The following is a 25,119-nucleotide window of genomic DNA, read 5'->3' on the forward strand; positions in this document are numbered from 1 at the left end:
TATGCTCTCATCCTTCAGTGCTGCCCTTTCTCTTGCTAAACAGTCATACTTCAAGAACCTCATCTCCTCCCAGTCTTCCAACCCCTGGCGCCTCTTTGCCACTCTCAACTCACTCCTCTGCCCACCTCCACCTCGTCTCCCTTCCTCACTCTCTGCTCTTGACTTTGCCACTTACTTCACATCCAAAATTGACTCCATACGTCAGGACATCACATCACACCAGACCATCAGTAATCAGCCTTCTCCCATCCCTTACCAACCCTCCCCATCCCTCGCACCAACTCTGTCATCTTTCTCCCATGCATCTGGAGAGGAAGTCATGGCCCTCATTCGTTCCTGTCCCCTCACCACCTCCCCACTTGACCCTATCCCCTCCCGCCTCCTCTGCTACCTCTCTTCTTCTGCTTGTTCCCATCTTTCCCACCTTCTCAATCTATCCCTCTCATCAGGCACTGTCCCCTCTGCCTTCAAGCACGCACTCATCTCTCCTATTCTTAAAAAACCTACCCTTGATCCAAACACTCTCTCCAACTACCGACCCATCTCTCTCCTCCCTTTTGCCTCCAAACTCCTTGAGCGTATTGTCTACAACCGCCTTACTTCCTTTCTTTCCTCACACTCACTGCTTGACCCATTCCAGTCTGGCTTCTGTCCTCTCCACTCCACTGAAACTGCCCTTACAAAAGTATGCAATGACCTCCATGCTGCTAAATCTAAGGGACACTACTCGCTACTTATTCTACTTGATCTCTCTGCTGCTTTTGACACTGTGGACCATCCTCTCCTACTGCAAATCCTTCACTCCATTGGTCTGCGTGACACTGCCCTCTCTTGGTTGTCGTCCTACCTTTCTGACCGTTCATTCTCTGTCTCCTCTCATGACTCCACCTCCCCCTCACTTCCACTAACTGTAGGGGTACCCCAAGGTTCTGTCCTTGGTCCTCTTCTCTGCTCTCTCTATACGTCCTCACTAGGTAAGCTCATTAGTTCTGTCTGTCTACCCCTCCCCTTTGGAATGTAAGCTCTCACGAGCAGGGCCCTCTTCCCTCATGTGCCTACCCTTTTCTTACTTTAATAATCTTCAGCTGCACCAAATCCAGCAGTCTTCTGCCACCTGATACTTATTCCAGTGTCATCTGCTGATGTAGCTATGTTTATTTACCCTGTACTTGTCCTATATTGTCGTCAACTGTAAATTGCTGTTTTCCTGCTTGATTATTTGTTTATGTACTCTGTAATTGGGCGCTGCGGAACCCTTGTGGCGCCACATAAATAAAGGATAATAATAATAATAAAATGTACATACATGTGTGAGTAGGGCTGGGACTGAGTGCAGAGGGAGATGTACATACATGTGTGAGTAGGGCTGGGACTGAGTGCAGGGGGAGATGTACATACATGTGTGAGTAGGGCTGGGACTGAGTGCAGGGGGAGATGTACATACATGTGTGAGTAGGGCTGGGACTGAGTGCAGAGGGAGATGTACATACATGTGTAGTAGGGCTAAGACTGAGGGGTTTATTTACTAATATTCGTGTTTTGACCGTTTTGAAGGGTGTTTGAACTCGAATGGTATCGGGTGCATTTTACTGCAACTTTTTGAATCCTGATACGGTCATTCACTAAGCTGCCGAGTTTTGCACAATCGTTTTTCCCGATGTCGATGTGATTCGTAATATCAGGCAGTGTTTTACGGGAGTGATGAGTAAAACGCTGCCTGAAAAAACACAAGGAAACCCGGCCGGATCTGTGAGATCCGTGCAGGGCTTCATTGTGTACCTTAAAAAGTTCATTAAAGTCTTTAAAATTCTGGAAAAAATTGCGTGGGGTCCCCCCTCCTAAGCACAACCAGCCTCGGGCTCTTTGAGCCGGTCCTGGTTGAAAAAATATGGGGTAAAAAATGACAGGGGTTCCCCCATATTTAATCAACCAGCACCGGGCTCTGTGCCTGGTCCTGGTTCCAAAAATATGGGGGACAAAAAGCGTAGGGGTCCCCCGTATTTTTGAAACCAGCACCGGGCTCCACTAGCCAGGTACATAATGCTACAGCCGGGGGACACTTTTATCCTGGTCCCTGCGGCCCTGGCATTACATACCCAACTAGTCACCCCTGGCCGGGGTACCCTGGAGGAGTGGGAACCCCTTAAATCAAGGGGTCCCCCTCCAGCCACCCAAGGGCCAGGGGTGAAGCCAGAGGCTGTCCCCCCCATCCAAGGGCGGCGGATGGGGGGCTGATAGCCTTTTTGTTAAAATGTGAATATTGTTTTTAGTAGCAGTACTACAAGTCCCAGCAAGCCTCCCCCGCAAGCTGGTACTTAGAGAACTACAAGTACTAGCATGCGGTGGAAAACCGGGCCCGCTGGTACCTGTAGTACTACTACTAAAAAAATACCCCAATAAAAACAGGAGACACACACCTTGAAAGTATAAGTTTATTCCATACATGCACACCTCCAAACATACATACTTACCTATGTTCACACGAGGGTCGGTCCTCTTCTCCATGTAGAATTCATGGGGTACCTGTGGGAACAATTATACTCACATAATCCAGTGTAGATCGGTCCTCTTCTGTTTTTTTTGTAATCCACGTACTTTGCAAAATAAAAAAACGGACACCCGACCACGCACTGAAAGGGGCCCCCATGTTTTCACATGGGACCCATTTCCCCCGACTGCCAGGAACCCCCCCTGACTTCTGTCTAAGAGGGTTCCTTCAGCCAATCAGGGAGCGCCACGTCGTGGTACCCTCCTGATTGGCTGTGTGCTCCTGTAGTGTCTGTCAGGTAGCACACGGCAGTGATACAATGTAGCGCCTATGCGCTCCATTGTAACCAATGGTGGGAACTTTGTGGTCAGTGGTTGACTGAAAGTAACCTCACTGCTGACCACAAAGTTCCCACCGTTGGTTACAATGGAGCGCATAGGCGCTACATTGTTTCACTGCCGTGGTCTGTTTTTTTATTTTGCAAAGGTTGATTTAAGGGGTTCCCACTCCTCCAGGGTATTATGTACCTGGCTAGTGGAGCCCGGTGCTGGTTTCAAAAATACGGGGGACCCCTACGCTTTTTGTCCTCCGTATTTTTGGAACCAGGACCAGGCGCAGAGCCCGGTGCTGGTTGATTAAATATGGGGGAACCCCTGTCATTTTCCCCCCCATATTTTTTCAACCAGGACCGGCTCAAAGAGCCCGAGGCTGGTTATGCTTAGGAGGGGGGACCCACGCAATTTTTTTTTCTGATTTTACACTAAACAGACCCTTTCCCATAGATAACCATGCACAGATCTCACTGATCCGTGCATGGTTATCCAAACTCGACTGGAAAAAGCAGGTCTATTTTCTTGCTGCTTTTTTTAACGAATCGAAAAAAAACAGACCCGCACTTGAGCACTCAGAAACTAACACCCAAATACGAATGAATAGTGAATGGCCGTATTCTATGAAATAACAGCCGCGTTTGACCGATGGTCTATTCATTCATATTTCGGAAGGCTGTCATTCAAATCATTACGAATAGACCAGACACTGCCGAGATTGGTGCTTAGTAAATTCCCGGATTGGGACTTAGAAAAAAACACACACATCGGCCAAACTAGGATTTTTACTAAATACTGGCCCGAGAGTGCAGATGTAATGTGAATTGGTACTATTCTGTGGCCACGACCCTTCCCCATGAAGCCACACCTCTATATTTTTAGAGTGCGCCTTAGGTGTACACTGTCTCTAATGAGTGTGTTTCATAGGGTCGACCACACTTACGTCGACAGTCACTAGGTCGACCACTATTGGTCGACAGTGACTAAGTTGACACCTAAAATAGGTTGACACAAGCCTTAGGTCGACATGACAAAAGGTCGACATGAGTTGTTTTTTTTAAATCATGTTTTCTTCGTAGAGTGACCGGGAACCCCAATTAGTGCACCGCGTCCCCTCGCATGGCTCGCTTCACTCACCATGCTACCGTTCCCAATTGTAGTCCACGTGGAACGTAAAGTATGAAAAAGTTCATAAAATGAAAAAAATTGTGAAAAACTCAAGTCAACCTCTTGTCATTTCAACCTAGTACATGTCGACCTAGTGACCATGTCGACCTAGAAACCATGTCTACCTACTGCATGTCGACCAATAGTGGTCGACCTAATGACTGTCGACCTACAGTAAGTGTGATCGACCTAGAGACCGGATACCGTCCCTAATATTGAAAGGGGGGAGGGGTACTGATTCTCTTTCTGGCACATTGCACCAAATTGTCTAGTTACGGCTTTGACTTCCGGTACAACAATGCACGAAACCCAGAGCAAGTTACTCAGACTTTTGCTTACCTTAGTGCAAACTGTACGAGCTCAATAAAAATCCCCTGCTGCAGGTCGCTATTATTTGCTGCATATTTATTTTTCTGCATTATGTACGAAAATAATTTTTTTGGCCATTTATTAATGCAGAATAGGCACCTATAACAAATGATGCCAGATTTATATGAAGCCACAGGCACCAAATTCTCAATTATTTGCAATTTTGTGACCGGGATAGACAATGATTATGACAAATGTATATCTCTGAGCTGTTAATCTCCATGAAAGGTGCTGACTCAGCTGGCTGACTTGTGCCTATTTATTCAGATGTCTTGACTGTTAAGAGAATAAAATAACATGATTATTATTAATATTAACATAATCACTTACTGTCAAAATGTTGTTACAAAAGCGTTTACAGGCCCCTTACTTTATTTGCTCCTTGCTGTGTGCCTGCTAAGAATCCATTGCAAATCTTTTACCTGGAATGATTAAAGATGACCTGACGTTATATGTCTTATACCCCTTTTACACCACCTGAAATATCCCGGGATTTTGCACTGCAGGCGGTGTAAAAGGGTCCTTCTTCTAAAACCCGTGTCCACTTTCCCGGGAATCCAACACGGCAAATAGGCAGGGTTGGACACGAGAAAGACCCGGGAAGGAGGCGGTGTAAATGGGTAAGCCGGGTCAGCCGACCCGGCACCCATTTACAGCATGGCAAACCTCCCATCCCGCAGTGTCCGGCAGGCGGTCGGGAGGCTGGGGGTCACGGCGCACGCTGTCTATGCAGACAGCGTGCGCCGTGCTGGTTGCCATGCTGCGGCTGGAGACATGGCACATGCTGTCTATGCAGACAGCAGCGCCATGTCTGGTGCCTGGAAGCGCCGGAGGCTGGGGGCAGCACAGCAGCTTCCAGATTGCTGCGCTTGCCCCCGGCGAGACGCTCCGGAGTCCCGATCTGCAGTGTGGGCCAGCGCTTGGAGATGACATCATCTCTAAGCGCCGGCCCACAAGACACTGCACCCGGGTGCAGTGTAAACAGTGCCGATATGGGAACATCCCGGATCGGCACTGCAGTGTAAATGGAGGGAGTCCCGGGTCTGACCCGGCTTGGAACCGTGTTCCAAGTCCTGGGTCAGACCCGGGATTTTGGTGTAAAAGGGGTATTACATTAACCATTACAGTGGGGGGGGGGGGTCATCTGTACTATTTTTATTACATGTTATTATACAAAGGGTGACCATATTCAGGGCCGGTGCAAGGTTTCTTGGCACTCTAGGCAAAACTTCTGCATACTGCGCCTGCTCTCACCCCCTCCCCTTACTCTGATAAATTTCTGCTGTTCTATCCCCCCCACCATCTGTGTGCATGGTGCTGCTCATCCCCCCAGACTGTGTGCATGCCTGCTCCTCATCTCCACCCCCCCCCCCCCCCACCACCACCACCACCCCTACCACACTGCTGCTATCGCCCTCTTTCCTGATCAATGCAGAGAATGCACTGTGCAGCCACCTTACCTGCATGCTGCAGTGCAGAGTTGGGAACGTGGGGCAGATTTAATAAGCTCGGTGAAGTGATAAAGTGGAAGGTGATAAAGGACCAGCCAGCCAGCTCCTAACTGTAATTTTTAAAACCCAGCCTGTGACATGGAAGTTAAAATCTGATTGGCTGGTCCTTTATCACCTTCCACTTTATCACTTCACCGAGATTAATAAATCTGCCCCTGAGTAGTCTGTGAAAGAGCCTGGAATGAAGAGCAGTGCTGCATGTCACCCCCAGTCAGGACTCCAGGAGCTGTCAAAGTTACTGCCTGTGCCGGGTGGAGGTGGAGCTGGAGGCTGCAATACGGGAGCTTAGCAGTCGCGGAAATGTAAGATAAGAGTTCTGGGGGATTGCAGTGGCTGTGAAAGGTAGGACCATGCAAACTTTTTCAGGCAGCTGTAGCAGGCCGCCCCCTCAAGTCCCGGCGCCCCTAGGCAGCTGCCTAAAGCTAAGGGGAGGGGGACCAACTTTTGGCGCTATAGGTTAATATTCAATTACAATAGAGCGCAATTTTTCTGCAACTAATATAAATTTATATATGTATAGTTATGCAACAATGTGTAAATATGGAGGCAGTGGAATGTTTCTATATATCAGATTGTTTATTTGGTAAAATATTAAAAAAATTTAAATTATTAAAAAATTAATGACAATAATGATTTAAACCTTAGTGCTGTATACATCGAGATTTAAACTGATAATTAATGAAGTTAAATTGCTAAAATCTATTGATACTAAACATAAAATAAATAAATAACATTGTGTTTAGAAATGTAATAAATATATATATATTTATATATATAAATATATATATATAACACTGTGTTTTTAAAAAATGAAGGAGACCGGTCTCTCTCTTTTTACAGTAATTATGATTGATGAGTGTGTTCCGGCAGGGCCGGTTGTGTCCACAAAAAAGTCCGGTTTTTAGTTGGTTCCTGATAGTCCGTGAAGGCAAGTTGTAATCACAATGGTATTGTTTTCAGGTGGTCAGAGTTAATAGGAGTCGCTTACGTGTCTTCACCCTAATCAGGGCTGGGGAGTCCGTGCGTGTCTGGCGGTGCTGCAAGTGTCCTGTCTCCGTAGCCGCGGTTTGTTACAGGCGCCTGTAACTCCGGTTTCCTTGGTGTTGTCTCGCCGGCGTCTTCCAGGGAATCGGGATCTCCGGGTTTCGGGTGGACAAAGGGGGCGTGGTCCAACGCGTTTCGCTCGGCCAATGATGCCGTGCTTCGTCAGGGACAGTGTGATGACATGTGTCTCGGGCTCTTTTAAATAGTATTAGATCTGCTGTGATTGGTTCGTGATGGTTTCCTTTCAATTCATGCGATTAGCATTTCTATTATAAAGCCTGTTTTTGTTTGAAATCCTGTTTTCGGTTTGTTTAACAGTAAATGTGAGTCTATTTCCGTCTTCATCTTTGCATAAATAGTACTTTGTTACATCATAGGGTTGAGTGCAACTTGCTGATACATTCTATTGGTTTGAAACAAAGTATCTGATATATCTTTCTGTGAAGTTGGTGTCATTTTCACAGAAAAATTTGCAATAAAAAGGGATAGTGAAGTAGGGAGAGTGAAGTTATATGCAAATGAATATATTAGTGGCATCACAGAAAGCAGTGCTGGTATTATTCCTAACAGGTGTAATTTAGATGTGGTATCTGTAAAGTGCTTATATAGAGTATAACTATTTGGACACCTGTTATGAATATGTAAAGGATGTGAAGGAATGTTAAAAAATTATTTTATTTTGTTTATTTAGCATGCAGATAGGCAATAGTGGTTAAAAATGTCTAAGTGAATGGCTAGAAGTTTTCAATTGGATGTTTCATGGAGCTTTTCGATCTTTGATATTAGTTCATTTAAGATTCTTCTTGTGGGGAGTGTTTGTTCTTCTTTACTTGATCATGGGTATTTTCTGATTGGCTGTTCCTTATTTCTTGGTTTTTCTTGGTTTAAGCCTTAATGTTTTTTCTGGTAGATTGGTCCTTTTTCCACTTGTGTCACAGACAGGTTGTCTCACGTCGTCACCAGGGTGTTGTCATAAGTGACATTACTGCACCTAGGGTTCATAGACGGTCCCCCATTCTATTACTTGCTAGGCCCAAACCTCTTTACTTCCGAGTTCGGAATGGGATCGGGTGGTTTGTGAGTGGTATGGCAGTATTTATACACTTGTTGGCAACCCTGGTGGTGTGGTTAGAACCTACTGGGCATTTTTGTGGCATTGGTTAGTCTCCCAAGAAACTGCTGAGCTCAAAGTCGATGTTTAGACCTTTTGGCGCTAATGTTTGCATATTGTATATCCACTTTGTTTCTTCTCTGGACATAGTTTTGATGTAGTCTCCACCCCGCCAGGGTATTTTTACTTTCTTGATAGCTATAAAATTCAAAAGGCTTCCGTCATGTTTATGGTTCTTTTTGAAGTGATCTGAAACGCTGTGTGTCTCTACTTCATTGTCAATATTCCTTAGGTGTTCGCTTATCCTTGTTTTTAGGCTTCTTGTGGTTCGACCTATATATTGTAGGTTGCATGGGCAGGTTAGTAGATATATTATTCCTGTTGTGTCGCAGGTCATCTTTTCTTTTATCTTGAAAATTTGTTTGGGTTCATTCGATTTAAAGTTACTTACTGGTTTTGTGCTTCTCTGTTTGCATGTTTTGCATGCTTTACATCTTGTGCAGTGATAGAATCCAGGTGTGGTGTCATTTATCCAAGTTCTTTCTTTTTCCTTTTTTTCTTCAGGTAGAAAGCTGGATACTATTTCTTGCTTTATGTTGGGTGCTTTTCTGTAAACCAACCTTGGGCGGTCTTGTATGTATTCTTTGATTTCCTCGTCTCGTCTGAGTAGATGCCAGTTCTTGTTGATTATTTTTTCAAAGTGTTTATGCTGACTATTGTAGTTGGTGATAAAGATCACTTCTTTCAGTTCCTGTTTTTTTTCTTTGTATTTAAGGAGGTCTTCTCTTTTTGTTTCTTTTGCAACTTCTATAGCTTTATGAACGGTGTCTTTGTCGTAGTTCCTATCAAGAAATTTCTCTTCTAGTGTCAAAATTTGGTCCTCAAAGGTGATGTTTTTGGAACAATTCCTCTTGAATCTTTTGAATTGTCCCCCAGGTATTCCTCGCAGCCAGTTCTTATGATGGTTGCTGGTTGCTGGTATGAAGTTGTTGCAGTCCACGGGCTTAATAAAAGTTTTTGTCTGTATTGTTCTGTTTTCAATGTAAATTGTCAAGTCCAGAAAATTAATTGTTTCGCAACTGTGTGTTTCTGTAAATTCCAAATTTAGGTTGTTGGTGTTGATATATTTTGTGAATTCCATGAGTTTGTTGAGTGGTCCTGTCCAGATGACTATGATGTCATCGATGTAGCGTTTCCAAAGTGCTATGTGCTCTAATAGGTTGTTGTTTTTCCAAATACAGTCTTCCTCCCACTGCGCCATAAATAGGTTCGCGTAACTTGGTGCGAATTTCGTGCCCATAGCGATCCCGCGGACTTGTCTGTAGTGAGTCTTGTTGTACCAGAATATGTTGTGGTTGAGAATGAATTGTATACCTTCTATCACGAAGTTTACCTGTTCTTCCGGTAGGTCTGACTGATTTCCTAGGATTTGTGTAATTGCCTTACATCCATTCTGATGGTCTATACATGTGTATAATGATTTTACATCGTAAGTTACTAGGATGTCGTTGTCCTCCCATTTTATTTCGTCCAGTAGTTTCAATATTTGAGTGGTGTCTCTGAGGTAACTTTTTTGTGTGGTTACTGTTCCCTGTAATATATTGTCTATGTATTCTGAAAGATGGGTGGTGAGCGATCCGATTCCTGATATTATGGGTCGTCCTGGTGGGTTAGTTATGTCCTTGTGAATTTTTGGTAAAAAATAAAAGACTGGCATCCTTGGGTTTGTTTGTTGAAGGAATGTACTTTCTTTTTTGTTTAGGATTCCTTTTGTGCTCCCTTTCTTTATCAATGTTCCATATTCCTTTTTGTATAATTCAATAGGGTTATTTGGGAGTTCTTCATAAGTATCTTTGTCGGCTAGGAGTCTTATTGCTTCCTGGTGATATTTTTCTTTGTCTAAAATCACAATTCCTCCTCCCTTATCTGCAGGTTTTATTACTATCTGCTTATTTTCTTTCAGCTGCCTAAAGCTGCCTAGTGGAAGCTCCGGCCCTGACCATATTATCCCTTTTACCTGGGACGCTCATGAATTACACAGATTCGGTGGCTGACTTAAACCAGGTGAAATGTAGGCTTGAAGTTAGACAGCCACAGAATCTGTGTAATCTATGAGCGTCCCAGGCAGGGTCGGGCTGGCCCACAGGGAAACCACCGGTAGGCCCCACTGCCTGAGGGCCCACTCCTTCCTCTAGGGATCAGGTTCCAGACTATGCACTTGTATTATACATGGTAGATATGTTGCATTACACTGCACTAAACTATTGTGTATTTCAAGCCTCTGTAGAGGCTGGCCACACACCCTTTTTAGGCTGGCCACACCCCTAAGTATGGGCCCCTATTACGGCATCCCCCTGGTGGGCCCTTCATGCCCCAGTCCGACACTGGTCCCAGGTAAAAGGGATAATATGGTCAGCCTATATTACATGCCATTTTTGGGTCACTTAATACTAGTGATGAGCGGGTTCGGTTCCTCGGAAACCGAACCCCCCCGAACTTCACCCATTTTACAGGGGTCCAAGGCATACTCGGATTCTCCCGTATGGCTCGGTTAACTCGAGCGTGCCCGAACGTCATCATCCCGCTGTCGGATTCTCACGAGATTCGGATTCTATATAAGGAGCCGCGCGTCGCCGCCATTTTCACTCGTGCATTGGAAATGTTAGGGAGAGGACGTGGCTGGCGTCCTATTCGTTTATTAATGTTGCTGCAAATATTTGTGCTTATTGCTTAATTGTGGGGACTGGGGAGCAGCTGTATTATATAGGAGGAGTACAGTGCAGAGTTTTGCTGATCAGTGACCACCAGTTTTATCCGTTCTCTGCCTAAAAAACGCTCCATATCTGTGCTCAGTGTGCTGCATATATCTGTGCTTACACTGCTTTATTGTGGGTACTGGGGACCACCAGTATATTATATAGGAGGAGTACAGTGCAGAGTTTTGCTGACCAGTGACCACCAGTATATATAGCAGTACGGTACGGAAGGCCACTGCTCTACCTACCTCTGTGTCGTCAAGTATACTATCCATCTAGATTCTATACCTGTGGTGCATTTTAGTTTTGCAGTTTGCTGACAGTGACCACCAGTATATATAGCAGTACGGTACGGAAGGCCACTGCTCTACCTACCTCTGTGTCGTCAAGTATACTATCCATCTAGATTCTATACCTGTGATGCATTTTAGTTTGCAGTTTGCTGACAGTGACCACCAGTATATATAGCAGTACGGTACGGAAGGCCACTGCTCTACCTACCTCTGTGTCATCAAGTATACTATCCATCTAGATTCTATACCTGTGGTGCATTTTAGTTTTGCAGTTTGCTGACAGTGACCACCAGTATATATAGCAGTACGGTACGGAAGGCCACTGCTCTACCTACCTCTGTGTCGTCAAGTATACTATCCATCTTGATTCTATACCTGTGGTGCATTTTAGTTTTGCAGTTTGCTGACAGTGACCACCAGTATATATAGCAGTACGGTACGGAAGGCCACTGCTCTACCTACCTCTGTGTCGTCAAGTATACTATCCATCTAGATTTTATACCTGTGGTGCATTTTAGTTTTGCAGTTTGCTGACAGTGACCACCAGTATATATAGCAGTATGGTACGGAAGGCCACTGCTCTACCTACCTCTGTGTCGTCAAGTATACTATCCATCTAGATTCTATACCTGTGGTGCATTTTAGTTTTGCAGTTTGCTGACAGTGACCACCAGTATATATAGCAGTACGGTACGGAAGGCCACTGCTCTACCTACCTGTGTCGTCAAGTATACTATCCATCTAGATTCTATACCTGTGGTGCATTTTAGTTTTGCAGTTTGCTGACAGTGACCACCATTATATATAGCAGTACGGTACGGAAGGCCACTGCTCTACCTACCTCTGTGTCGTCAAGTATACTATCCACCTAGATTCTATACCTGTGGTGCATTTTAGTTTTGCAGTTTGCTGACAGTGACCACCAGTATATATAGCAGTACGGTACGGAAGGCCACTGCTCTACCTACCTCTGTGTCGTCAAGTATACTATCCATCTAGATTCTATACCTGTGGTGCATTTTAGTTTTGCAGTTTGCTGACAGTGACCACCAGTATATATAGTAGTACGGTACAGAAGGCCACTGCTCTACCTACCTCTGTGTTGTCAAGTATACTATCCATCTAGATTCTATACCTGTGGTGCATTTTAGTTTTGCAGTTTGCTGACAGTGACCACCAGTATATATAGCAGTATGGTACGGAAGGCCACTGCTCTACCTACCTCTGTGTTGTCAAGTATACTATCCATCTAGATTCTATACCTGTGGTGCATTTTAGTTTTGCAGTTTGCTGACAGTGACCACCAGTATATATAGCAGTACGGTACGGAAGGCCACTGCTCTACCTACCTCTGTGTCATCAAGTATACTATCCATCTAGATCCTATACCTGTGGTGCATTTTAGTTTTGCAGTTTGCTGACAGTGACCACCAGTATATATAGCAGTACGGTACGGAAGGCCACTGCTCTACCTACCTGTGTCGTCAAGTATACTATCCATCTAGATTCTATACCTGTGGTGCATTTTAGTTCTGCAGTTTGCTGACAGTGACCACCAGTATATATAGCAGTACGGTACGGAAGGCCACTGCTCTACCTACCTCTGTGTCGTCAAGTATACTATCCATCCAGATTCTATACCTGTGGTGCATTTTAGTTTTGCAGTTTGCTGACAGTGACCACCAGTATATATAGCAGTACGGTACGGAAGGCCACTGCTCTACCTACCTCTGTGTCGTCAAGTATACTATCCATCTAGATTTTATACCTGTGGTGCATTTTAGTTTTGCAGTTTGCTGACAGTGACCACCAGTATATATAGCAGTATGGTACGGAAGGCCACTGCTCTACATACCTCTGTGTCGTCAAGTATACTATCCATCTAGATTCTATACCTGTGGTGCATTTTAGTTTTGCAGTTTGCTGACAGTGACCACCAGTATATATAGCAGTACGGTACGGAAGGCCACTGCTCTACCTACCTCTGTGTCATCAAGTATACTATCCATCTAGATTCTATACCTGTGGTGCATTTTAGTTTTGCAGTTTGCTGACAGTGACCACCAGTATATATAGCAGTACGGTACGGAAGGCCACTGCTCTACCTACCTGTGTCGTCAAGTATACTATCCATCTAGATTCTATACCTGTGGTGCATTTTAGTTTTGCAGTTTGCTGACAGTGACCACCAGTATATATAGCAGTACGGTACGGAAGGCCACTGCTCTACCTACCTCTGTGTCGTCAAGTATACTATCCATCTAGATTCTATACCTGTGGTGCATTTTAGTTTTGCAGTTTGCTGACAGTGACCACCAGTATATATAGCAGTACGGTACGGAAGGCCACTGCTCTACCTACCTCTGTGTTGTCAGGTATACTATCCATCTAGATTCTATACCTGTGGTGCATTTTAGTTTTGCAGTTTGCTGACAGTGACCACCAGTATATATAGCAGTACGGTACGGAAGGCCACTGCTCTACCTACCTCTGTGTCGTCAAGTATACTATCCATCTAGATTCGATACCTGTGGTGCATTTTAGTTTTGCAGTTTGCTGACAGTGACCACCAGTATATATAGCAGTACGTTACGGAAGGCCACTGCTCTACCTACCTCTGTGTCGTCAAGTATACTATCCATCTAGATTCTATACCTGTGGTGCATTTTAGTTCTGCAGTTTGCTGACAGTGACCACCAGTATATATAGCAGTATGGTACGGAAGGCCACTGCTCTACCTACCTCTGTGTCGTCAAGTATACTATCCATCTAGATTCTATACCTGTGGTGCATTTTAGTTTTGCAGTTTGCTGACAGTGACCACCAGTATATATAGCAGTACGGTACGGAAGGCCACTGCTCTACCTACCTCTGTGTTGTCAAGTATACTATCCATCTAGATTCAATACCTGTGGTGCATTTTAGTTTTGCAGTTTGCTGACAGTGACCACCAGTATATATAGCAGTACGGTACGGAAGGCCACTGCTCTACCTACCTCTGTGTCGTCAAGTATACTATCCATCTAGATTCTATACCTGTGGTGCATTTTAGTTTTGCAGTTTGCTGACAGTGACCACAAGTATATATAGCAGTACGGTACGGAAGGCCACTGCTCTACCTACGTCTGTGTCGTCAAGTATACTATCCATCTAGATTCTATACCTGTGGTGCATTTTAGTTTTGCAGTTTGCTGACAGTGACCACCAGTATATATAGCAGTACGGTTCGGAAGGCCACTGCTCTACCTACCTCTGTGTCGTCAAGTATACTATCCATCCATACCTGTGGTGCATTTCAGTTGTGCGCAGTATATATAGTAGTAGGCCATTGCTATTGATACTGGCATATAATTCCACACATTAAAATAAGGAGAACAAAAATGTGGAGGTTAAAATAGGGAAAGATCAAGATCCACTTCCACCTCGTGCTGAAGCTGCTGCCACTAGTCATGGCCGAGACGATGAAATGCCATCAACGTCGTCTGCCTAGGCCGATGCCCTATGTCATAGTAGAGAGCATGTAAAATCCAAAAAACAAAAGTTCAGTAAAATGACCCAAAAATCAAAATTGAAAGCGTCTGATGAGAAGCGTAAACTTGCCAATATGCCATTTACGACACGGAGTGGCAAGGAACGGCTGAGGCCCTGGCCTATGTTCATGGCTAGTGGTTCAGATTCACATGAGGATGGAAGCACTCATCCTCTCGCTAGAAAAATGAAAAGACTTAAGCTGGCAAAAGCACAGCAAAGAACTGTGCGTTCTTCTAAATCACAAATCCCCAAGGAGAGTCCAATTGTGTCGGTTGCGATGCCTGACCTTCCCAACACTGGACGGGAAGAGCTTGCACCTTCCACCATTTGCATGCCCCCTGCAAGTGCTGGTAGGAGCACCCGCAGTCCATTTCCTGATAGTCAAATTGAAGATGTTAGTGTTGAAGTACACCAGGATGAGGATATGGGTGTTGCTGGCGCTGGGGAGGAAATTGACAAGGAGGATTCTGATGGTGAGGTGGTTTGTTTAAGTCAGGCACCCGGGGAGACACCTGTTGTCCGTGGGACGAATATGGCCATTGACATGCCTGGTCAAAATACAAAAAAAATCACCTCTTCGGTGTGGAATTATTTCAACACAAATGCGGACAACAGGTGTCAAGCCGTGTGTTGCCTTTGTCAAGCTGTAATAAGTAGGGGTAAGGACGTTAACCACCTAGGAACATCCTCCTTTATACGTCACCTGGTCCGCATTCATCAGAAGTCAGTGACTAGTTCAAAAACTTTGGATGACAGCGGAAGCAGTCCACTGACCACTAAATCCCTTCCTCTTGTAACCAAGCTCCTGCAAACCACACCACCAACTCCCTCAGTGTCAATTTCCACCTTACACAGGAAAGCCAATAGTCCTGCAGGCCATGTCACTGGCAAGTATGACGAGTCCTCTCCTGCCTGGGATTCCTCCAATGCATCCTTGAGTGTAATGCCTACTGCTGCTGGTGCTGCTGTTGTTGCTGCTGGGAGTCGATCGTCATCCCAGAGGGGAAGTCGGAAGACCACTTGTACTACTTCCAGTAAGCAATTGACTGTCCAACAGTCCTTTGCGAGGAAGATGAAATATCACAGCAGTCATCCTGCTGCAAAGCGGATAACTCAGGTCTTGTCAGCCTGGGTGGTGAGAAACGTGTGTCCGGTATCCACCGTTAATTCACAGGCAACTAGAGACTTGATTGAGGTACTGTGTCCCCGCTACCAAATACCATCTAGGTTCCATTTCTCTAGGCAGGAGATACCGAAAATGTACACAGACGTCAGAAAAAGAGTCACCAGTGTCCTAAAAAATGCAGTTGTACCCAATGTCCACTTAACCACGGACATGTGGACAAGTGGTGCAGGGCAGACTCCGGACTATATGACTGTGACAGCCCACTGGGTAGATGTATTGCCTCCCGCAGCAAGAACAGCAGCGGTGGCACCAGTAGCAGCATCTCGCAAACGCCAACTTATTCCTAGGCAGGCTACGCTTTGTATCACCGCTTTCCGGAAGAGGCACACAGCTGACAACCTCTTACGGAAACTGAGGAACATCATCGCAGAATGGCTTACCCCAATTGGACTCTCCTGGGGATTTGTGACATCGGACAACGCCAGCAATATTGTGCGTGCATTACATCTGGGCAAATTCCAGCACGTCCCATGTTTTGCACATACATTGAATTTGGTGGTGCAGAATTATTTAAAAAACGACAGGGGCCTGCAAGAGATGCTGTCGGTGGCCCAAAGAATTGCGGGCCACTTTCGGCATTCAGCCACCGCGTGCCGAAGACTGGAGCACCAGCAAACAGTCCTGAACCTGCCCTGCCATCATCTGAAGCAAGAGGTGGTAACGAGGTGGAATTCAACCCTCTATTTGCTTCAGAGGATGGAGGAGCAGCAAAAGGCCATTCAAGCCTATACATCTGCCCACGATATAGGCAAAGGAGGGGGAATCCACCTGACTCAAGCGCAGTGGAGAATGATTTCAACGTTGTGCAAGGTTCTGCAACCCTTTGAACTTGCCACACGTGAAGTCAGTTCAGACACTGCCAGCCTGAGTCAGGTCATTCCCCTCATCAGGCTTTTGCAGAAGAAGCTGGAGAGATTGAAGGAGGAGCTAAAACAGAGCGATTCCGCTAGGCATGTGGGACTTGTGGATGGAGCCCTTAATTCGCTTAACCAGGATTCACGGGTGGTCAATCTGTTGAAATCAGAGCACTACATTTTGGCCACCGTGCTCGATCCTAGATTTAAAACCTACGTTGTATCTCTCTTTCCAGCAGACACAAGTCTGCAGAGGTTCAAAGGCCTGCTGGTGAGAAAATTGTCAAGTCAAGCGGAACGTGACCCGTCAACAGCTCCTCCTTCACATTCTCCCGCAACTGGGGGTGCGAGGAAAAGGCTAAGAATTCTGAGCCCACCCGCTGGCGGTGATGCAGAGCTGTCTGGAGCGAGTGCTGACATCTGGTCCGGACTGAAGGACCTGCCAACGATTACTGACATGTCGTCTACTGTCACTGCATATGATTCTCTCACCATTGAAAGAATGGTGGAGGATTATATGAGTGACCGCATCCAAGTAGGCACGTCAGACAGTCCGTACGTATACTGGCAGGAAAAAGAGGCAATTTGGAGGCCCTTGCACAAACTGGCTTTATTCTACCTAAGTTGCCCTCCCTCCAGTGTGTACTCCGAAAGAGTGTTTAGTGCAGCCGCTCACCTTGTCAGCAATCGGCGTACGAGGTTACTTCCAGAGAATGTGGAGAAGATGATGTTCATCAAAATGAATTATAATCAATTCCTCCGTGGAGACATTCACCAGCAGCAATTGCCTCCAGAAAGTACACAGGGATCTGAGATGGTGGATTCCAGTGGGGACGAATTAATAATCTGTGAGGAGGGGGATGTACACAGTGAAAGGGGTGAGGAATCGGAGAATGATGATGAGGTGGACATCTTGCCTCTGTAGAGCCAGTTTGTGCAAGGAGAGATTGATTGCTTCTTTTTTGGTGGGGGCCCAAACCAACCAGTCATTTCAGTCACAGTCATGTGGCAGACCCTGTCGCTGAAATGATGGGTTCGTTAAAGTGTGCATGTCCTGTTTATACAACATAAGGGTGGGTGGGAGGGCCCAAGGACAATTCCATCTTGCACCTCTTTTTTCTTTCATTTTTCTTTGCATCATGTGCTGTTTGGGGACTATTTTTTTAAGTGCCATCCTGTCTGACACTGCAGTGCCACTCCTAGATGGGCCAGGTGTTTGTGTCGGCCACTTGTGTCGCTTAGCTTAGTCACACAGCGACCTTGGTGCGCCTCTTTTTTTCTTTGCATCATGTGCTGTTTGGGGACTATTTTTTTGAAGTGCCATCCTGCCTGACACTGCAGTGCCACTCCTAGATGGGCCAGGTGTTTGTGTCGGCCACTTGTGTCGCTTAGCTTAGTCACACAGCGACCTTGGTGCGCCTCTTTTTTTCTTTGCATCATGTGCTGTTTGGGGACTATTTTTTTGAAGTGCCATCCTGCCTGACACTGTAGTGCCACTCCTAGATGGGCCAGGTGTTTGTGTCGGCCACTTGTGTCGCTTAGCTTAGCCATCCAGCGACCTCGGTGCAAATTTTAGGACTAAAAATAATATTGTGAGGTGTGAGGTGTTCAGAATAGACTGAAAATGAGTGGAAATTATGGTTATTGAGGTTAATAATACTATGGGATCAAAATGACCCCCAAATTCTATGATTTAAGCTGTTTTTGAGGGTTTTTTGTAAAAAAACACCCGAATCCAAAACACACCCGAATCCGACAAAAAAATTTCAGGGAGGTTTTGGCAAAACGCGTCCGAATCCAAAACACGGCCGCAGAACCGAATCCAAAACCAAAACACAAAACCCGAAAAATTTCCAGTGCACATCTCTACTTAATACTGTTCAACCACTTAACTGACGATTATTATTTAAAAAGTGACCAAAAAAAAACTTTTTTCTTATTTAATTTAGTCAAAAATATATTTAAATACTTTAGAGAGAAAAAATCCCCCTAACACCCCCTTCCCCCCGTGCCCACAAATCCCCCATTGTAGTATTGCTCCACACTTCCCCAGTGGTAACTGATCCAGTGGTGGTATCACGCCCCATACCCCAGTCGCAACAGATCCCTCAGAGACATCAACCCCAACTTCATGACCATAGGTCAGCACTGTAATATTATCCGCCACCTCGCTAATCTCAGTAGATTAGGACAGCCTGTCTGGGCCCCAATAATGCAGGAGGAGTGGCCTAATCAAGGAGGTGTGGCCCCGCCCCCTTTCACACACACATTTAACAGTATTGTATAGGTGCCACAGAGTGGTGCCGACCTGCATGGGAGAAGGGGAGAGGGGCTGTGCATTGCTCAGCCAGGGACAGATTCAGGGGGAGAGCGATCAGTGCAATCACTAACCCCACCCTGCAGGCAGATGAGACTGCTGCAGCTTCAGCGCACAAAGCTGCATGTGCTGGTCTGGGAAGAGAGTCTGCAGTGCTACAGTCTGACCGGTGAGAAGAAGGGTTGCGCAGATCAGGGCCCCCACCAGGCCCCTCCAACAGGTCCAGGCCTGTGTAATTAGTACCCGCCCCTCCCTCTCGGCACCCCCCCCCCTTCCCTACACTCCCCCAGTAGTAACATATTCCACCGATGTATCACCTCACCACACTTCAATGTCCTCAGAGTGAAACTGATCGTAGATGTGCTAAATTTAACACATCTACGTTCAGATCTGAATTAGGCCCTATATATACCAAGTGCTTGCAATAATGATCTGCTGAATGAAATCCGTCTGATTGATGCTGCTATTATAGAGAGTGACATCCACTATCGCGATTTTCCATTTACAGCTTACCCTAATAGACAATTTGTTTCGAATAATCTATCAGCGGCGTTGGTGGCAGCTGGCGTTCTGTGCTGAGTGGGGCATGCGGGAGAGACCTCAGGCTTTTCATCCTTTCTCACATAACATTAATGATGAGAAGCCATGCAGGAAGGGAACTCTGGAACCTTGAAATAGAATGTTTGGCTTCTGGTGAGTCTAGAATAAAGATGCAGGTTACGATTCTTTAACCTGTGTGTGTTAACAGTAATTTCAGCGGGCCCAGGAGTTGCAGAGAGCGGCTAATAAACGTGGGCCTCCGGGTCTCTGCCGCCTGCAAATCATTTACAACATCTCTGTTTTAAAACGCAAACAAAAAATCAATAATGAGATAATAGAAACTGCAACAGAAGACTGTTCTACCAATATAACAACTTATACCTTATTACATCTAATGTAAATGATAGAATTGCTGGATTGGACCTAGCCCAGACTCTGCCTATTGTAATAGTAATGTAATCAGTCCAATGGTCAGCTGTACTAAAACAACATTTACAAATACAGTGCACACAAATGTATAATTGCTCTACTCATGGAACGGTCAACAGATTTAAAGGGGCTATTTATGAAGCAGTGAAAAGTGTGGAGAAGTGAGCCAGAAGTTGACCATGGCAACCAATCAGGATTGAAGTAACATTTATAATTTACATACTATAATATTATACAGAGCAGCTGATTGGTTGCCATGGGCAACTTCTCCACTGGCTCACTTCTCCACACTTTTCACTGCTTCATGAATAGACTGATCATATTCATAAGGTGTTTAGAGTACACATATGACACCCAAATGTGTATTGTGTTGTCTGGGGCTTTTAACCACTTACTGTAACTAGCTTCTTTTTTTTTTTTTTTTGTTATTAAGTGGAACATTTACTAAGCAGTGATAAAAGTGGAGAAGTGAGCCAGTGGAGAAATTTCCCCATCAACCAATCAGCAGCTCTGTATCATTTTATAGTATGCAAATTATAGATGTTACTTCAGTGTTGATTGGTTGCCATGGGCAACTTCTCCACTGGCTCACTTCTCCGCTCTTATCACTGCTTAGTAAATGTACCCCTAAATGCCCACATTACAGCACACGGTATGAGCCGAAATTCACATTACAGCACACAGAATGAGACGAAATTCACATTACAGCACACGGTATGAGCCGAAATTCACATTATAGCACACGGTATGAGCCGAAATTCACATTACAGCACACGGTATGAGCTGAAATTCACATTATAGAACACGGTATGAGCCGAAATTCACATTATAGCACTCAGTATGAGCCGAAATTCACATTACAGCACACGGTATGAGCCGAAATTCACATTACAGCACACGGTATGAGCTGAAATTCACATTATAGCACACGGTATGAGCCGAAATTCACATTACAGCACACGGTATGAGCTGAAATTCACATTATAGCACACGGTATGAGCCGAAATTCACATTATAGCACACAGTATGAGCCGAAATTCACATTACAGCACACGGTATGAGCCGAAATTCACATTACAGCACACGGTATGAGCTGATATTCACATTATAGCACACGGTATGAGCCGAAATTCACATTATAGCACACGGTATGAGCCGAAATTCACATTATAGCACACGGTATGAGCCGAAATTCACATTACAGCACACGGTATGAGCTGAAATTCACATTATAGCACATGGTATGAGCCGAAATTCACATTATAGCACACGGTATGAGCCGAAATTCACATTATAGCACACAGTATGAGCCGAAATTCACATTATGCCACATGGAATGAGACAAAATTCAGGGAGAGTGACAGCAGGGACATCGGGAGAGGGACAGGGAAAGTGACAGCAGGGACATAGGGACAGGGAGAGTGACAGAGGGACAGGGAAAGTGACAGCAGGGACATAGGGACAGGGAGAGTGACAGAGGGACAGGGAAAGTGACAGCAGGGACATAGGGACAGGGAGAGTGACAGAGGGACAGGGAAAGTGACAGCAGGGACATAAGGACAGGGAGATTGACAGAGGGACAGGGAAAGTAACAGCAGGGACATAGGGACAGGGAGAGTGACAGTGGGAGGGACAGCAAGGGCATACAGTAGGGATTGGGAGAGAGAAAGGCAGCAGGGTAAGATTACCTATTTAGTAGTGGCATACACATACACACAGTGTGCAGGTGCTCAGTGCCCCGACACCCCTCCTCTCTGCTACCCCCTGCACATGACTGCAGATACACCAGCAGCAGCTCGGCACACAAGGGGTTACCAGACACTGTGCTCTATATACATACATTCAATAGCATATTTACCGCTATGTGGTTGCTTAGGGCCCGGTGGGTCCCAGTTGGACCAGGCTGCTATCAGAGCTGTTTATATGCACTGATGAAGCAGGATCTGGCATTTACAGAGCAACCTGGAAATCGCCCACCATCAGAAGGCCGCCGCACTTGGACCACACACAGTCTGAGGAATTAGGAACGCGGAGAGGCACCATCATCGAGGTGCCCTGGGCAGTTGATCACTGAGCAGGAGAAGAGCTGTGCCCAGTGTGAGAGCCGGTAGCGGAGTCAGTGATTACTCTCAGGTGTACGGAGGAAGGTATGCAGATGCAGATTTAGACCTCATAAGCAAGGCACTGATTTGCAGCCCACCTCTCTCAAACAGTCCCCCCAGTCAGGCAGTGTATGCCCGATTCCCCTCCCCTGCCCCCATGACAGCTTGCACAGACACTTCCACCCCAGACCAGGTGAAAAATTGAACAGACAAACCACCCCACAAACCGCCGCCCCCCTGCTGATAGCTTGCACAGACACCCCTTCACCTATGGACCCAGTGACAGCCCCCTCCCCCCCCCCCCCCTCACTTGGACAGCTCCTCAGCAGAAGATTCCGGGACCATTTTTACCTGATCCCGGTCAGCACAATCTTAGTACCCCTTATACACATTACACCACACAGTAGTTCCCCTTATACACAATTCCACAGTAGTAGTAGTACACACATAATGCCCACAGTAGTAGTGCCCCTTATATGCATAATGCTTACAGTAGTAGAATGGGTAATTCAGAGCTGATCGCAGCAGCAAATTTGTTAGCAGTTGGGAAAAACCATGTGCACTGCAGGTGGGGCAGATATAGATTTGGGTGGGTTATTTTGTTTCTGTGCAGGGTAGATACTGGCTGCTTTATTTTTACACTGCAATCTAGATTTCAGGTTGAACACACCCCACCCAAATCTAACTTTCTCTGCACATGTTATATCTGCCCCCCCCCCTGCAGTGCACATGGTTTTGCCCAACTGCTACCAAATTTGCTGCTGCAATCAACTCTGAGTTAGGCCCAGAGTCCCTTAAAAACATAATGCCCACAGTCGTAGTGCCCCTTATATGCATAATGAACACAGTAGTAGTGCCACTTACACACACAATGCCCACAGTAGTAGTGCCCATTATACACATAATGCCAAAAGTAGTAGAGTCCCTTAAAAACATAATGCCCACAGTAGTAGTGCCCCTTATATGCATAATGCCCACAGTAGTAGTGCCCCTTATATGCATAATGCCCACAGTAGTAGTGCCTCTTACACACACAATGTCCACAGTAGTTGTGTTGCTTACACACATACTGCCACAGTACAAATGCCCATTACACTCAATGCTAACAGTAGTTGTGCCACTTACTGTTTTTACCTGATACCGGTCAACACACTCTTATTCACCTTACACCACACATAGTGCCCCGTTTATATTATACCACATAAAATAGTAGTGTCCCTTGTTCATGTTACAACAAACAGTAGTCCCCCTAATCAGGTTACACTACACAGTAGTACCCCTTATACACATTACAGCACACAGTAGTTCCCTTTATACTCAATGTCCACAGTAGTAGTACCTCCCAGTTACTGCCCAGGAATCACTTTTCCGCAACATTTCTCTTACCATCGATCCCAACTGCAATAGTAGACAAACAGTGGTAGCTGCTCAATCATTCCTGGAGATAATTATATATCAGGTGCTAGAAAAGGGCAGTGGTCACAAACAAACAGCAGACAGAGAGGGGGGGTGCTTCCCCCCATTTCCCCTACCTCCTCAGTATCACCCAGCACACTACTGTCACATTGCTCTATGGAGGTCATTCCTGTCACGCTCGACGTAAGTTGGGGTTCCTATAGTTTTAATGAATAATCAGGCTGTACACGAATATTGGAGCAATTGAAGAAACTGGAAGAACTAGAGTCTATGGTTAAATGACTTGCAGAGTGAAGCTGAAGAAATCCGGTAAAGAAGAACTGAAGACTGTGTTTTATGATTAAAAGACGAGGCTGAAGAACTTGGACTTTGAAGAAATGAAGACTGTGGTTTGTAATTGAAAGACGACGCTGAAGAACTTGGACTTTGAAGAAATGAAGGTGGGTACACACTGGAAGATATATCTGCCGATCAATTGATCGGCAGATATATCTATGGACGGATCGGGCAGTGTGTTGAGAGTACACACTGCCCGATCCGTCGGGGACTGACGTCATGAACTGGGCGGACGTGTAAACACGTCCGCCTACTTCAGCTGTCAGTCACCGCCGGCCGCCGCAGCATGTGTACGGGCGGTCGGCCGACCGCCCGTACACACACAGCGATGCGCCAATATATCTACCGATATATTGCCCGTCAGCTGTGCTGCGGGGCCGACACGATACGTCTGTGAACGACGGAGTTCACAGACGTATCGGCCATACACACTGGCCGACGGACCCGCGATATATCAGCCTTTCAATAGAACGGCCGATATATCAGCCAGTGTGTACGGGCCTTGAGTACTGTGGTTTGTGATTGAAAGACGAGGCTGAAGAACTTGGACTTTGAAGGAATGAGGACTGTGGTTTGTGATTAAAAGACGAGGCTGAAGAACTTGGACTTTGAAGGAATGAGGACTGTGGTTTGTGATTGAAAGACGAGGCTGAAGAACTTGGACTTTGAAGGAATGAGGACTGTGGTTTGTGATTGAAAGACGAGGCTGAAGAACTTGGACTTTGAAGAAATGAAGAGGTCTGCGGGAACCGCCGTTAGCACCTGGAGCTCCTCTACGACCTGGGACCCCGTGAGCGCTTCCACGAGTGGCAACGGACTTAGACAGCAGGACTGCAGCAGCGTTTAGGTAACTGATGGATGAGAGCAACCAGGACCAGGGAACCAGAAGTAACCTGGGAGCACAGAGCTGGAGAACCTTTCACAACTAGGTAACATGAAGCACTGGCACTCTCCCTCTGAGCCAGCCCCCTTTTTTAAGGGGAGAACACGCAGAATTGGCTGGACACAGATTGGGAACTTCATTGGTAATACTCTGGTCTCCAACATGGCTGTCCCCAGCACAGGAGACATATTTAGCTGTTAGCACACAGTTTTAGCCAGCTACTCCAGACCCTCGGCCCTTGGCAGCCGCACATCCGTCCAGAAGGACCCGCCGCCAGCAGCTCCCTGCCGCCGCAGCCGCACCAACCAGCGGGATGGTAACCTGCGGGAGCACCCGCCGGAGGTAAGGCTCCGGAGCCTGACAATTGCGAGTTGATCGTTCACTGTTTTTCGCAGCGCAGCGAACAGGTTACTACTGCGCATGCGTATGCACCACAATGCGCAGGCACGTCGTACGG

At 46.0% G+C, this 25,119-nt stretch overlaps 1 pseudogene; it reads right to left on the reverse strand.

Annotated features, from left to right (window-relative positions):
- Positions 1 to 7,887: 7,887 nt before the first annotated feature.
- Positions 7,888 to 8,006, reverse strand: LOC134949186 (5S ribosomal RNA; annotated as a pseudogene).
- Between the last annotated feature and the right edge of the window lie 17,113 nt (positions 8,007 to 25,119).

The sequence above is a fragment of the Pseudophryne corroboree genome, chromosome 1 (assembly GCF_028390025.1).
Source record: "Pseudophryne corroboree isolate aPseCor3 chromosome 1, aPseCor3.hap2, whole genome shotgun sequence".
NCBI lineage: Eukaryota > Metazoa > Chordata > Amphibia > Anura > Myobatrachidae > Pseudophryne > Pseudophryne corroboree.